Raw genomic sequence first — 16965 nt, 5'->3', positions numbered from 1 at the left:
ATAACAGAGACCATCAGGAGATAGAAATAGGGTAAGATATTGGGTAATTGGAGCTGAAGGGATACAGACTGTGCAACAGGACTGGATACAAAAACTCAGAAATGGACAGCACAATAATACCTAATTGTAAAGTAATCATGTTAAAACACTGAATGAAGCTGCATGTGAGAATGATAGAGGGAGAAAGGCTGGGGACATAAATGAAATCAGAAAGAAAGATAGATGTTAAAGATCGAGATGGTATAATCTAGGAAGGCCTAGAGTGTATAATAACGGTGATTAAATGCACAAATTTTAAAAATGTTTTTGCATGAGGAAGAACAAAGGAATGTCATTATTGCAGGGTGCTGAAGATAGATGGTAATTAATATTTTAAAATGTCACTTTACGTGTGAGACTAAAGCAAAAAATGTTTGTTACAAAATTTATATTTTGACTAGTGCGTTTCCTAAAAAAAAAAAAAATGAAAGAAAGAAAAGCCTGCAAAGATAGTCAAGGCTGAACCTGAATCCCAGGGATGCAAAATTTCAGATCCACCTGGTGCTGTGGCACAGCCCACTCTCCAACACCTCGTCCTCCCCATTCAATCCTTTTCCTTCCTCTGTGCAGCCCATGGCAATCAACCTGCAGCGCAGGCTGACATGTCCTGTCCTGACTTTCCCAGGCAGGTAACTGCTTCCCACGCCCTTCAGGCAACCGGCTGACTCCCTCCTCTTCTTGCAAATTTCTCGGCACACTCATAAACCTGTCAGGGCCTGGTACTGCCAGCCTCGGGGCACAACAGGCCCCACTCCTGGCATCAAACTCAGGCCGCCATGCGGCTGCAGAAGCACACCTGTCCCAGCCACCTGAGACAACCCAAAGAACCATCCAAATGTATTCAATTGCTGGGCCCTGGGAAGGACTGGTAATGATGAAAGGACTGGTAATGATGATTGTCATCAAATCACTGATATTAATTGAGCATTAATTTTGTGCCAGGCAGCACATCACTCATTTAATCCTTCCAACCACGCTCAGCGACGAGTGGCACAATTAGGTCCACGTGATGGAAGAAGACAACAAGGCTCGTGGAAAGTCGAGCACATCGCCCAAGTGGTAGAGGCGGCATTTGAACTCAGGCGGCCACACCCCAGAGTCCACCCTGCTAATCCTCAAAGCCGCCACGGCTGCCGTGTTATTAAGCGCTAACCATGTGCTGAGCACTTGTGCCAGAGATGCCACATGCGTAATTTATATTAATCCCTTCAACAACTCCCTGGGGTCGATACCAGAATCATCCCCCATTTTACAGGTGGGTAAACTGAGGTTACAAAAAAGCAAAGTGATATGCCAAGGTCAACCAGCGAGTTAGCAGATTGGGATTCCACGCAGGCTGTCTGACTCCAGAGTGAGCAAGCATTTTACCCCTCTGTTCCTCTACCCCTCCACTCTGGCCACAAGCCTACCTGGCACTGAGCAGATTTTTGGGGAAATTTTGGGGTGGGATGTCCTTGTCCTTGAAGCATGGTCTCATGGGGAGGCAGGCATGGCCACAGATGGTGACCACTGCAGTGTGAAGGGCTTCTTGGAGGAGGCAGCAGTGAGTTGAATGGCTGCCTGAGTAATCCCAAAGCTCATGTCCCAGGTTTATGAAGCGAAGGCCACCAGAGGCCTTCATGCCTCATTCCCACTTCTTAGGCCTTTTACAGCATTGACTCCTGGCAGGCAGGTCCTGGTACTGCGTATATCATGTGGCACTTAAATTTAAATGACAATGGATTAAAATAAATTTAAATAAAATTTCTAATTCAGTGCCTCAGTCCCACCGTTCACTTTTCAAGGGTTAAACAGGCAAACAAGGCTAGTTAGTAGCATGGCTGAGACCCAGACTGACCCCCAAGGGGATGCCCCCAGAAGCATCCAGGTTCTAATCCTTGAACCCTATGAATATGCTACCTTATATGGCAAAAGGAACTTTGCAGATAGGAAGATGTTAGGGATCTACTGGTGGGAGGTTATCCTGGTGGGCTCAGTGCAATCACAAAGGTCCTTATAAGAGAGGCAGGAGGGTCTGTGAAAGAGATAAAGGACATGGAGATGGAAGCAGAGGTCAGAGCGATGCAGGGCCATGAGCCAAGGAGTGTGGGCAGCCTCTAAAAGCTGGAAAAGACAGGGGAGACAATTCTGCCCTATAGCCTCCCGCAGGCATGCAGCACAGTAACCCATGCTAGGTTTCTAACCTACAGAATGGTAAGATGATAAGTCTGTATTGTTCAAGCAAACAAACTGCCGTCATTTGTTACAGCATCAATAGGAAACTAAAACTACTACAGAGCTTAACTTGGCTGGGGGGAGAAGGAGGGAAGGGCTTCCTGGAGGAGGCAGCAGTGAGTTGAATAGCTGCCTGAGTAATACCAAAGCTCATGTCCCAGGTTTATGAAGTTAAGGCCACCAGAGGCCTTCATGCCTCATTCCCACTTCTTAGGCCTTTTACAGCATTGAATCCTGCCAGGCAGGTCCCGGTACTGCATATATCATGTGGCACTTAAATTTAAATGGCAACGGCTTAAAATAAATTTAAATAAAATTTCTAATTCAGTGCCTCAGTCCCTCTGTTCACTTTTCAAGGGTTAAACAGGCACACAAGGCTAGTCAATGGCTGTTTTGTTGGACAGCACAGATGTCGGACACATTCAACACTGCAGATAGTTCTAACTGATGGCACTGTCCAATCTTGACACATGGACGGGGAAACTGAGGCTCAGAGAGAGGAAGCCACATGGTCAGGGGTGGGCAAAGCTGGCACTTGGGACAGATCTTGTAACTTCATTCTCTGCCTTCTCAACACGGGAAGACATGTGCATCTCGGTTGTTGTCCCCCACCCACCAGCCTTTATTTAACTTAACCAGCCACTGTAGGGAGACATCACCTCCAGTGTTGCTGAGAACAATTTATTCTGACCTCCGTCCCTCTGCCTTAAATGCAGGTGCACCAACAATTGAGGAGAGGCTAGTCTCCTGGTTAATGAAACGTTCTGCTCAGCTCAGGCTCCAGCAGATTGAAGTGGTTCGTTTCAGGGACCCAGCATCTGTGGTTTGGGCTCAGGAGCACCTCATGTTTGCAGGAGCAATCACCAGCCCCTCGGAACCTCAAAGCCATCTTCTTTACTAAGTAGCATGCAGGGTGCTAAGAAAATCGCTACTTCTGGGGCCAGAATTATCCCCTCCACTAGGGTAAACACAGTCAATTTCCATGGTGACCTCTGCAACCTAGAAAGAATTCTCTTAGGAGTCACTGATTGAAAGATAGTGATTGCAATCAAATCATTTACCGTTTGAGCCAATGTTCTGGAGCAGCTATAAGGGAAAATCTGAGAGGTAGCCCATGACAAAGAAGAGTGGGTCGAGAAGTGTGGGCAGCCTCTGGGAGCTGGGAAAGGCAGGGAAACGGATTCTGCCCTGCAGCCTCCAGCAGGCATGCAGCGCGATAACCCACACTGGGTTTCTGACCTATGTAACTTGGTAAGAAAATAAGTTTGTATCGTTCAAGCCAATAAACTGCGGTCATTTGTTACAGTAGCAATAGGGAACTAAAACTATTACAGAGCTTAATTGGGCTGGGGAGAGAAGGAGGGAAGGTTATGAAGAGGTTCAGGGTGGGGGGAATAAAATACAATTAAAAGTAACTGTTTTTATTTTGCATGGGCAGGCACCAGGAATCGAACCGGGCCTCCGACATGGCAGGCGAGAATTCTGCCACTGAGCCACTGTTGCATCGCCCAAAACTAAGTTTTAAATGAGTTCCCTCAGGTGTGGAAAATGGGTGGGTGGGGAACAGAGATAGGAGGGAGGCCTCTCCCAGTCCATACTTTGGTCACTTTCCATCCTGAATGATGAGAACATACTATCTGGTTAAATAAATAGAAGCCCATTGCAAAATGTTTAGGTCCAGCAGGGGCACTGAGTTCCCACTTTTGTGTTTGCTATGGGTGTGACACAGGTAGTATGTAAATATGAAGAAATGCATACTGATAGAAAGTGCTGGAAGACTAGATATGAAATTTTGACAGGGGTTATCTCTAAGGGGGGAAGATGACACCACAGAGGATTTTAATCTTCTTTTTGCCTATTTGTAATTTCCAAATTTTATACAATAATAACAAGAACAGCTTGTATTCATTGGATGTGTGACCAGTTTCTGGGTGAAACACTTCACATACAGAAGCTTTTTACTTCTCCCGGCAACCTCTGAGGCAAGTAGTAATTTTTTTCGTAACTTTTTTTATTGTATAATATAACAAAGCAAGGAAAGCAAAAAGCAATAGTTTTCAAAGCACTCTTAAACAAGTAGTTACAGGATAGATTCCAGAATCTGTCATGAGCCACCATACCATCCTCTCAGTTTTTTCCTTCTAGCTGCTCCAGAACTTTGGAGGCTAGAAGGAATAAATATTTTTTTTATCATCACAATCGACTTTTTTTTTCTTTTTTGTGAAAAATAACACATATACAAAAAAGCAAAAAGTTTCAAAGCACAGCAGCACAATTATTTGTAGAACAGATTTCAGAGTTTGGCATGGGTTACAATTCCACTATTTTAGGTATTTACTTAACTGCTCTGAGATACCAGAAACTAAAAGAAATATCAATATAATGATTCAGCAATCATACTGGTTTGTTAAACCTGACCTTATCTGTGTAACTCCACAATTACCTTTGATCTTTCTATCCCACTCTTTAGAGGTATTTGGGCTATCCCCATTCTAACTTTTTCATGTTGGAAGGGGCTGTCAGTAATATGGGGTAGGGAGATGGAACTATCTGATGTTCTGGAGAGGCTGGGTCCTCTAGGTTTCAGGACTTATCTGATCCAGGGACCCATCTGGAAGTTGCAGGTTTCTAGAAAGTTACTCTAGTGCATAGAACCCTTGTGGAATCTTATGCGTTGCCCTAGGTGTTCTTTAGGATTGGCTGGAAGAGTCCTGGTTGGGGGTTGGCAAGTTATGATAGGTAGCAAGGTCTAACTGAAGTGAGGCAAGTAGTATTTAAACCCCCATTTCTGCAGATGAGGAAACTGAGGCACACTGGCACTAAGACCGGATGCCCATCCTTTTTTGACCCCTTTGCTGAGCATCTTCCTATGAAATAAATGTGATGGGGATGAAGGAAAAAAAAATGTTTTACCCCCAAGGAAGTTTAAGCATGAAATTAAACACACTGGGTTTCTAAACCCAGTCCAAGGATTTCTCAAGGAGGGTGCCGAGAGCCTGCCCTATCCCTTCAGCATGCTCATCTGGATGCAGAAGTCTGCTTCCTGGGGACCCCACGTGGTTCTTGTTTTTCGGCCATGGGAACACACTGGGCCAGCAAGTAGCCTTCCAGCAAAGACCGAGGAGCACTGTATCCGTGCCCCAGCTCCCTGGCTCCTCTGCTCTGCCTCCCAGAGCTTCCCTGACCCTCTTGGCTAGATGGAAGCTTTCCCTTCCCTGTCTTACTTCCACGACCCCCCACCTTTGCTCCAGGGAAAAAACACTTGTGCTGGCACCCTTACCTCAGGGCCTGCCTTGGGGGGATGCCAGCCTAAATCAGGGGCCTCATCTTTGCAGGACTGTCCTTGCCTGGGAGGCTGCCCCTCCTCTCTGCCCCTGTCCCTCGGCTGCCAGGAGCAACACCCCCTCTCCTGCCCCGGCCGGTCATGGAGACAACCAAGTTTCCAAACCCTCCCCAAGTGTTTGGAAGAAGCTCCCCTGGATCATTAAACCACAACTCCTTGACATTTGCTGAGTCCAAAACTGAAGGAAGCTGATTGGATTTGGGGGACAGGACAATGGAAAGAGGCGATCCTAGCTATACCTGTGCCAGAGAAAATGCTTTTCCTAACCCAGAGGAGGGACACCTGCCAATCACAATTACAACTAGAACTCAGAGTTCCTGGTTAATGATGCAAAAAAAAATACATATATTTATATATATATATATATGTATGTATGTATGCACGTATATTACACATAAACACATATATTATATATGATATTTGATATTATTTGAAATATATATTTATATAACATATACAAATATACTACTATGTATATGATGTAAAAATTACTTTAGTCCTAGAGTTCTACAGTTGCAGGCTCTTCCAGCTCTGGGAATCCTGTGTTAGCTGCAGAAACAACTTCACAGCAGGCATCATCTGCTTTTTTTTTTTTTTTTTTGGCATGGGCAGGCACTGGGAATCAAACCCGGGTCTCCGGCATGACAGGTGAGAACTCTGCCACTGAGCAACCATTGCCCAGACTTAGCACCTTTTAAAATAGAAAGTGCCCTAAAGAGATCATGCCCCCATCCAATCCTATTCAATCTGCCTCTTACCTCTCTCTCTATACCCCACCCCCACTTCTTTCTATCCATCCCCACCCCCAGGCCAGACCCTACCACTGCCTGTTGCCTGGAAGGACCCATCAGCACCCCTCCCTGGCCTCCTGCAGCCCTTCTCTGCACAGGTGCAGGCACATCTTTCCACAAGGCCAATCTAAACCTTTCATCCCTGCGTAGAAACTTTCAAGGAGGTAAAGTAATAAAGTCTCAAGGAGAAAGCATGCAGTAAACTGATCTCAAGCAAAATTACGAACTTCTGTTCATCAGACACCATTCAGAGAGTGAAAAGGCAATCCACAAACTGGGATTTGAAACTATGTAAAAATACATGTATGTGTGTGTAACTCTCTCCAGAGTATATAAAGAACCCATCCAAATCAGTAAGAAGAAAAACAGACAACCCAGTTTTGCTTTTTAAATGGACAAAAGATTTGTACACTCACTTCACACACACACACACACACACACAGACACACAAACTCAATTAATCAATAAGTACATGGAAAGATGCTCAACTTTATTGGTCATCCGGGAGACACACACTTAAAACATAATAAGATATTACCACACATCTACCATAGCCAAAATTACAGTCTGACATTAGCAAGTGTGAACAAAGACACGGAGCAAACGGAACTGGTGTTAACTTGGAACCACTTTGGAAAACGGTGTGGCAACACCTACTAGAGCTAAATACGCATCTACCCTATGAGCCAGCAATTCCACTCCTGGGTGTTTGCCCAAAAGTGCTTAGGTCCACCAAAAGACATGTACACAAATGGCCACAGCGGCCCCTACCTGGAAACTACCCAGATGTCCATCACTAGTAGACTGAATAAATACATTGTAATATATAATGATGAAAAAAAAAACAACTACCAGACACCAATAGACATTATGGGGAGCGAAGCAAGCTGAACCCGAAAGTGTAAATACTGTAGGACTGCATTGGGATGAAGTTCTGGAGAAGGTAAAGCTGCTCTATGATGACAGTATAATGATTACCTTTGAGATCAGGGGCTGTAAAGGGAGCAAGGATGCTTTCTGGGGACCTGGAACTGTCCTATATTTTGATATGGGTGGTGGAACTTGGGTTTTATTGGAGATTGAATCACGGGCCCTAAAAAGACATGTTCAACCTTAAACCACATTCCTTTGGGTGTGTACCCATTTGTAATAGGACCTTTGAAGATGCTATTATCAGAGAAGGTGTGGACTCATTTGTAAGTAGGATTTTCAAAGATTCTGTATACGTGTGGCCACACTGAATCAGGGTGGACTTTAATCCATATGATGGGAGGATTTATCGAGAAAGAAAACATGGACAAAGTAGATAGAGAATCCGGAAGTCAGCAGAAACCAGGAGAGCAGGCACAAGGAGAGAGAGGGCTGGCCGTGTGAGAGAGGACCCTACCAGCCCTGGGAGAAAGCACAGCCTTGCCGACATCTTCATTTCGGACTTCTGACCTCAAAACAATAAATTCTCATTGTTTGAACCAATCAATTATGAGGTATTTGTCACAGCAGCTCTGGCAAACTAAGACGGGTGCACACATATGTAAAAATGTAGTTGTATACATACCTTACTTTACTGTACGTCAGTTACACCCAAGAAGACAAAACCAAACATTTCCAGTGGCTTCTAGGTGCTCACAAAATAAAGCACTGTCGGCCCACACCCACGGCCAGGCCCATCTCCTGACAACCCATCCCCACTCTGCTCCAGCCCCTCCAGCTTCTCGTTCCTCCTCCACGTTTCTCTTAGCTCCTAACACACTCATTCCGGAGTCCTGTTCGCTTTTTCTTGATTATTTTCACTTCCGCTACCCACCCCTCCTAGGCAAGACATAGGAAGAGTAAGGATCTGGAAGAATTCCACCCCCAGACTCAAGAGAGACCTATAGGAAATTGCCTGCCACCTTTCTCTTTTCTCTTAGGGATGCATAAGTAGCTGCCTCTTCCTCCAGGAAGGCTCCCTAGACTTTCCCCAATCCCAGGTGAGCTTTAGTTCCCATTACACCCTGCTTCTTCCTGAGCATGAACCCCACTGTTGTGTGTGTGTGTGTGTGTTGTGTCTATTTTCTGGTCCCAATATCCTTACTTTTGTCTCTATAAGATATGCAGAAGGATCCCTTCAAATCATTCTTGCTTTTCAGCTGCCAGCAAAAAAGCTCTAACAGGTCCCTCTAAGTCCAGAGAGGGCCTCCAACCAAGACATCCTGTCCAGTAAGCAGCTCTCAGAATAGCCACTGGGAGACAGGGATCAGCTCCCTGGTGATTCACTGAGGGCCCCTCCCCGGAAGACGATTTACCCAGCCTTAATACAGAAAACACTACACAATCTGCCAAATTCAGATAAACGCCCCCGCTCTCAGTTCTCCCAGACCCTAATCTTGCCCAGTGTAATCACCAATTACCCAACCAAGTACTCCAAGGGTGCTGTGGTCAGGGGAATATGCTCAGGACGGGCGTCCAGGGATCCCAGGTCTGTTCACCACATTGTGTCCCACTGTAGGACTGTCCAGGGCATGGATATCAGCTGGTTGGGCATCAAATCCCACATCCACCTCTAGCAAGCTGTGTGACCTTGGACAAAGCTCTTAACCTCTCTGAGCCTCGGTATACTCATCTATAAAATGGAACTGAGGGGATGCACTTCATTGGCTTTTGCGTGGATGAGATGAGATTGCATACATGAAGTGCTCAGCATGTGGTATCTCTCCTGCCCTCGTCAGCATTACTACTATGAGTCATTTAGTGAGGCTGGGAAGGGGTGAGAGCCTGTGGAGTTAGTTCAGCTTCTGCACACAAGCAGGAGGAGGCAGGGAAGCAGGAGAAGGGACAGGCTTTGTCCTGTGTCCCAAAGAACACTAGGAAGCAAAGAGGCTTGGAAAGTGTCTGTCTACAGCAGGCGCTCAGCTTGCATACAGGAACCCTAATTATTATAAAATTCCTCCTTGGAAGATAAGCCCAAGAGAATCGCCTCTCTTGGTTTGTGAGACTCTTTTATGCCCAAAGAGGTAGCTTTCTGCAAACAACCCCAAATCTGGAGCAGAAGCAAGTATGGTACCTTCTGCCTGGGGGAGCCAGCCAGGCTCTCACCATGGGAAGAGCCTGTCCAGGGGGAGTGGATGCTGTCAGAGCCCCACCCAAATTCTCTTGGTGCTTATGGACAACTATTGGGGGACAAATACCCCAGCTCCTTAGCACACAGGTGGGACAGTTTAGAAGCATGTAGGCTACACTCTCCTAGAGGTCCCCAGCACAGCTGGGCCCCAGTTGCCCCCAGAAGAAATCTGCTCATTAACATATCCTACCACTGCCCAAAATAAGTCATTTATATCATATCTTGCTTTCAAGCTCTGCTTCTGGGGGAACCCAATGCAAAACACCCCTCCTTCCTAGAATCACTAGCTCACAAGGGATGGATTTGTTCAAAATACCAGTTCTGCCCTAGGGTGTTGTGACACAATGCTGAGACAACCCACTGTGAAATGTGTCCACACATCCCTTGCCACCAAGGTTTCAAGTTCCAATGTCTGCTGAATTTTTAAAAGTTGCTCAGGGATGGGAAGGTACAGTTGAACTCAACAGTTGAGGTCCTTCATTTCATGGAATCCACAGCTGAGGTGGAGGTGGGAACAACAGGCAATGAATAAGCCAACATGCCAGGATAAAGATGGCAGCGTGGGATAAGAGAAATGAGGGGAATTGGGTCTATGATGTGAATCACGATTGGGCCCCACTGATTGGGTTATCAAAGAAGGCTTCCTGGAGGAGGTGACACTTCAGCTGAATGACCTAAAGGATCAGAAAGATTCAATCAAGGGAAAACCATGAGGTCTAGAGTCAGAAAAGAGCTGGGGGCACTGAAGGAACAAAAATGTCTGCTTGCATGGCTGGAGTGGAACGGAAGAGTATGGCCTGGGCTGAATGTTGGGAGGGAGCAATGGGCAAACCTTGTAGGACCTTGAGGCCATCTAATAGCACGGTTTGAGGCTCTTCCAGAACGGCCTTCCCTCACTCTGCCTTCCTTGCATTCTGATCTGCTTTCCTGCGTGGGAAAGGGTGGTATTACCGCCTTCCTGCCAGGAGCCATGCTGAGTCCCTCACTCCTGGGGATGCGGCTCACATATCAGCATCCTCCATCCTGTGCATCCAGGTGAGAACTCCTGGCTCCAAGACAGGCAGAGGGAAAAGCAGAGGGCTGCTGTAAGACCAGCCCTTGGCAAGTGGGCATCTCACTCAGAGGAGAACTTCAGGCAGCAGTTTATCGCACACAGACTTGAGTTCAAATCCCTGCTTTTATGAGCTTGGGCCAGTTTCTGAACTTCCTGAGCCTCAGTTTTCCTCACCTGTTCAATGGGTTCATAATCTACTTCTGAAAGTGGCTGGGAGATTTGCTAGGAACATGCAAGAAGCACTTGGCACTATGTGCCAGGTACCATGCTAGAAGACAGCGATTTAGCTGTGATCAAGATGGGTTCAGCGTTGGGTCTAGCAGGGGAGACATGAATGTTTACAGAAGTCAGAAATTACAAAGGCATAGTTTTACCAGCCCACATAGGTGTTCCCTCCATCTGAGGTTCCCGTCCCCCAATAAAAGCCCACAGCCACAACCTTACCCTAAGAGTTAACAGTCCCAAGTCCAGGAGGACACTCAGACATGGGTACCCATTAAGAACCCAGCTTTGTAGGGTTCACTCAGCTCCAGCAGATTCCAGGCTCCGGCCCCCTGCCCCCACTCCCCACTGGTGACCTCCCTAACATCAGCTGTGTGAATCATGCCCTACCCGGACTATAAGAAGGGGGTGGGGTCCACCAGACCCAGTAGGGGACAGACGGGAGGGTACAGGGCAAACCCCAGTCTCCGACCTCCCCACACTGGGCGAAAAGCAAGCACTCACTCCCAGCCCACATGCCAAGTGGGGTGCAAACATAAAATGCCCAGGGGTCAAGTTGCTGGTCCCTCACCATGAACCCTGTGACTCTGATGCTATTATTCATCTTCCCAGTCGAGAGAGGTGGAAACTGAGGCTTACAGAGATTAACTGCCTTGTCCAAAGTCACTCATCTGGTCGAATTCCGGAACCCAAAAGGCTTACCCGCTCTGCTGAGCAGGCAGGAAGGAAGAGGGGGCAATCCTCAAAAGATGAGAAGGGTGGATGGACTCCCGAAGGAGAGCTGGGGCATGGGCACTCCTGGGCCAGCCTGCAGCCAGGGGACACGGCAGAGCAAGGGGAGGTCTTTGGTCTGCCTTGTGATTTTTGGCAGTGTCACCCGAGCCTCAGTTTCCCCAGAGGGGCGAAAGGGTCTGGCACACCCACTGAGCCCCTGGCACCTTCCCAAAGATGAGGCCAGACATCCCAGCTATGGCAAGAGTCCGAGGTCAGCACTACTGAAGCTGCCCACCTGCTAGGCCGGGTCACCCAACAGGCGGCACCCACCCAGTAAGGAAGGGCCATGCCTGCTCACACCCAGAGCGGGGGCAGTTCACACTGGGGCCAGGTGAGACACGGCCGTCCTGCAGCCCAAACCCCATACCCTGACCTGGGGCTGCTGCAGCTGTGCGCACCCATCTGGCAGACACATACGTGTGCATGGACAAGTGCACGCGTGTGTTTGTGTGTGTTCATGTGCGTGGAGGAGGGGGCCTGGGAAACATGTTTCCAGGAGGATGCGTGGGTACGGGGTGCTGTGTGCATGTGGGGGGCTACGTTGTGTGTGGCATGGGGGGACAAGCCCAGGCACAATGGTATATGGTGCCAACGCCTGACGGCAGGCTGTGCCTACAAAGAATGGGCGTGGTGTGGAGCTGCAGACCCCAGAGGGTGCAAAGGGGTCGCAGGGAGTGTGGTGACTGTGAAGTGAGGGGAATGGGTGGGGGGCAGCCGTGGGGGGCCTGTGAGTAGGGCGTGTGGCTGTGAGTCTGAGTCTGAGCGTCTGTCTTTGTATATGGGGTGGGATAGCATTGTACTTAAGAGCATAGAGAGATTCCAGAACTTTCCTGCCTTGGTTTATAGCTTGCCTTGGCCACTTACGATCTGTGTGATTCTGGGCAAATGACATCACCTCTCAGAGCCTCGGTTTCCTCATCTGTACCATGGGACAATAATAGCCTCTCCCCAGAAGGTTGCTGTGTGGTTTAAATGAGTAAATATGTGAAATGCACTTAGCACAGTGTCTGGCACATAGTAAGCAACTGATAAAGAATGACTATTGTTATTCCTATGGTAACAATGTGTCTCTATGGTAACCATCATCATCGTAGCGTGGACCTTTAGGTGTGTCATGTGTCTTACTGAGGGGCTGGGTGGGGTGCCATATGTCCATGGGGATAATTTTCCTCTTTGCCTATGCTTTGGGGGCTAAAATGAAAAGGCTCCCCCGTCATGAGTAAAACTCATTCAACTCTTCCTCACTCAACCCAGTGAGGATGCAAAGGAAACTGAGCCCCCATTTGCACAACTCAAGAACGAATATCTAAGCAGCATGAAACAAACACTCCCCTGGACCACCTCCAGCGACCCCGAGCTGGACCCCGAGGTTACAGTGATAGCAGGCTTAGCAGACAGGTAGTGTCCGCCCTGGGGAAGCTCACAGCCTAGGGGGAGGTGGGGGAGACAGAAAGGATTCAAAGCAAAATCCGAGGAAGGTTTCGGTGCAAACTATGATGAAAGCAAAGGGAGAACATCAAGAAGGTACAACAAGGGCACAAGCAGAGGGAACAGCCTGTGCAAAGGTCCTGAGGAGGGGGCAGGGGGTAGGGTGGAGGGGTGTGTTGAAAAATGCACAGTACCCTAGGACAGAGAGCTGGGTGCCCAGGGCACCAGGGTTTGCAAGGCTAAGGAGCTAAGCAATCTAAATGTCCAGTGATTAGGGATTGGCCAAATAGATTGCAATACTTTACTCTTTATCAATTTTATATAGTCATTCCAAACGAAGTTTACAAACACCGGTGACACGAAACACTGGTTAATGGCATGACATTAAGTTTTGAGAAAAAACAAAGCTGCCAAGCTGTGTAGGACTCGGTTTTTCCAAAAACAAGCCAGCAAACAAAAAAAAATGTAATGAATTAGCCTGACCCATCTCTGTGAAAGCACCCCACAAAATAAAAAAAAAATCCCCCTGCCAAAATCTCACACTGGGTGTTCACTGGCAGTGGATGATATTTCTTCCTCCTGCTGTTTGGCATTTATAATGTTCTATAAAAATGTTTTTTTTTTCTTTTTTTATTCTTTAACAAAGAAAGAAAGAGAAACTCCCTGAAGCCTTCTGCCTGGATCCTGAAGCCCCGAGCTATCTGGAGCTGCGGTTTTCATTCTTTTTGTTTTTGTTCAACTCTCAAATAAACAAAAGTCCCTTTGGCTGAGATGTCCGCGGGGGGACAGACACACCCCAACCTCCCGGCACCACACTGCAGCTAAGACAACCCGGCTTATTTTCAGAGGGAGTGGGGTGGGGGCACTCTTGGATTCTTGCTGAGTCCCGGGCACTCTTCCCAAATAGCTCCTTCCCCACCCAGGAATCCTCCCTTTCCTGTGGCTAGGGGTCAGGCCTCCTCCTACACTCCTGCCTTGGGCCAGTGTTTCCCCCCTGGAGCCCTGACCAGCCCTGAATTCCTGGGAAATTCCTGGAAGCTCAGAGTCGTCCAGCTTAAAGACCAGCATGGCCCAGGACCCTTGTCAGGCCAGTGAGGAGACTTGAGCTGCCCAGGCCATCCAGACAGTTGTGACAGCGGCCACATGTGAACCCAGACAATGCAGGTACATTAAACACCCAACTCTGGACCAAGCTCGGGGCACCGGGTACCCTGTGCCCAAGCCAGCCAACAAGGTCTCCGCTCTGGAAGGCTGAGTTTCCAAGGAAACCCAAGAAGGAAATTGTCTCTGAGTCGACCAGCACTATGTGGGTAACAGAGCAGGGTGACCTGGGAGTCAGGGGCTGGGGTTGCAACTCTAGATTGGGGGAAAGGGAGGCCTCTCTGAGTGGGGGGATATCTGAGCTGGACGTGCAAACAGGCAGGAAGGAGCATTCCAGAAAGAGGGCAGGGAAGGCAGGGCCAGGTGGGAGGAGGGAAGGTGGGAAGAAGTGACGCTGGATGGGGAGGTGGGCCAGGCCGTGTCATGTAGAGCTTTTGAAGAAACGGACCTGGCTTTGCTGCTACACAGAACAGGAAGTCACTGGGGGGGCTGTCACAGGGCTGTGACATGTCTGAGCACCCATGCCAGCTGCCGAGAGGGGAGTGGACTGCTGAGGGCAGAGAGAACTAGGAGCCAGGGCAGGAGGCTGCTGCGGCCTTCCAGAAGGGGCACGGTGCACCCAGCTGGTCCAGTGGCAGCAGGGAGGAGAGAAGGGATGGCACCGCTTTAGACACAGAAGGCAGTACTGGCCAAAGGACAAAGTGTGCGTGTGCAGAGCGGGAAAACCCCGATTAGAAGCCAAGGGAAACTGGAACCGGAACTGAAGGGGCCCTCCCTGCCGACCCCCCGACCCCCCCCAAAAAATATCGTGAGCTTTCTGGGTCTGTTGAGTCAACACCTGCGTCAAGAGCAAGGCATCCAGAGGCCTTCATATTCCAGCTCCACCAAGCACCTGCTGCCCAACCACAGACAGGTCAACTTCTCTCTCAGCCTGGGTTTCCTCACCTGGGAAATGGGGCTAACGATGCAAAGCCAGATGGTCATGCAACGTCCCAGCCCAGCACTTGGCACAGCCCAGCTTGCTGCCCCCTCCAACCGACCAGTGGGTCTGGTACCCACCCACAGTACTCAGATGGGTTAAAGTAGCACCAAATCCCATTTCTGAAGGACAATCAACAGTGATTTCTTCCTACAGAATCATCAGAAGCAGATATAGGAATGCTTCCCACCAAGGGGGTTGGGGACAGACCCCTAACAACAGGCACTCTTTCTGTTCCAGGACTGGGCGCAGGGCAGGAGCCTGGACTGCCCCGGGATACTGCAGATGGAGCTCGGAAGGGCACAGAGAGCAAGAACGCGCCCTCTCTGAATGCATCGCGCCCTCTCCTCCCCAGGCTGAGGGGAAGCAAAGGCAGACACGACTTGGGGTTCACAGGCTCCAAGCCTGGGTGCAAATTCCAGGCTCTGCTTCAGAAAATCACTTCCCCTCCCTGTGCCTCAGTTTTCCCACTTGTAAGGCAGAAATGAGAGGCTCAGCCTTGTAGCGGTGTATAAAACAAGTTGTCTGGAAGTGCCTGGCAGAGCGTGGAAGCACAGGAGGGGTAGCATGTCTCTGGGGCTGGGGGGGGGGGGGCGAATAATGCTCCCCAATGTCAACATCCAGGTCCTAATCCCTGGAACCTAGGAACAGTCGCCTTATGTGGGAAAAAAAAAGGTCTTTGCAACCTAAACGTTAGAACTAAGACCATAAAACTTTTAGAAGAAAATGTAGGGGAGCATCTTATAACACTTGTAATAATAGGAGGTGGTTTCCTAGATTTACACCCAAAGCATGAGCACTGAAGAAAGAAACAGATAAATGGGAACTCCTCAAAATTAAACACTTTAGTGCATCAAAAAACTTTGTCAAAAAGGAAAAAGGCAGCCTATGCAATGGGAGACAATATTTAGAAACCACATGTCAGGTAAGGGTTTAGTATCCAGAATATATAAAGAGATGCTTCAACTCAACAACAAAAAGACGAATAACACTGTTAAAAATTGGGCAAACCAAAAACCCATAAAGAGAGGGATGGAAAGATCAAAGGTAATGGTGGAGTTATACAGAGAAGATAGGATTTAACAAATGAATATGAATGCTGAATCATTAAATTGATATCTCTTTTAGTCTCCAGTATTTTAGAACAGTCAGAAGTAAAAACCTAAAGTTGTGGAACTGTAACCCATGTCAAACTCTGAAATATTTTCTACATATAACTGTGGTGCTGTGCTTGGAAATTTATAGCTTTTTTTGTATATATGTTATTTTTCACAAAAAAGGAAGGAAAAAGGTCTATTGTGATGATAAAAAAAAAATTTAAGCCCTCCAGCCTCCTATATTCTGGAGCAGCTAGACAAAAAAATCTGAGAGGATTGTATAGTAGCCCACGACAAACTCTGTGATCTGTCCTGTAACTACTTGTTGATGAGTGCTTTGAAAGCTATTGCTTTTTTCTTTCTTTGCTTTGTATATATGTTATACCATACAATAAGAAAAGTTAAAAATAAAAAAAAATCAGGCAAAAGTCATGAACAGACACTTCTCAGAAGAGGAACTACAAATGGCTAAAAGGCACATGAAGAGATGCTCAACGTCCCTGGCTATTAGGGAAATGCAAATAAAAACCACAATGAAATATCATCTCACACCCAGCAGAGTGGCCATTATGAATGAAACAGAAACGACAAGTGCTGGAGAGGATGTGGAGAAAGAGGCACACTTATCCTCTGTTGGTGGGAATGTCAAATGGTACAACTGCTGTGGAAGGCAGTTTGGCGGGTCCTCAGGAAGCTAAGTATAGAATTGCCACATGACCCGGCAATACAATTGCTAGGTATCTATTCAGAGGACATGAGGGCAAGGACACAAATGGACATTTGCACACCAATATTTATGGCACATTATTTACAATTGCCAAGA

General features: G+C 47.7%; 1 protein-coding gene and 1 long non-coding RNA gene across 5 annotated transcripts in view; one reads left to right on the top strand and one right to left on the bottom strand.

Annotated features, from left to right (window-relative positions):
- KIAA1671 (KIAA1671 ortholog) overlaps positions 1–16965 on the bottom strand; it is a 189306-nt gene that overhangs the window by 148914 nt on the left and 23427 nt on the right. The gene's annotated exons all lie outside the window — the stretch shown is intronic.
- LOC143684031 (uncharacterized) lies at positions 12642–13730 on the top strand. Its single transcript, XR_013175794.1, has 2 exons — positions 12642–12935; positions 13612–13730. It is a non-coding gene; the product is annotated as an uncharacterized LOC143684031 (long non-coding RNA).

The sequence above is a fragment of the Tamandua tetradactyla genome, chromosome 5 (genome assembly GCF_023851605.1).
Source record: "Tamandua tetradactyla isolate mTamTet1 chromosome 5, mTamTet1.pri, whole genome shotgun sequence".
NCBI lineage: Eukaryota > Metazoa > Chordata > Mammalia > Pilosa > Myrmecophagidae > Tamandua > Tamandua tetradactyla.
Note: the sequence above shows the minus strand (reverse complement) of the source record. Positions and strands in the feature narration are given on the sequence as shown.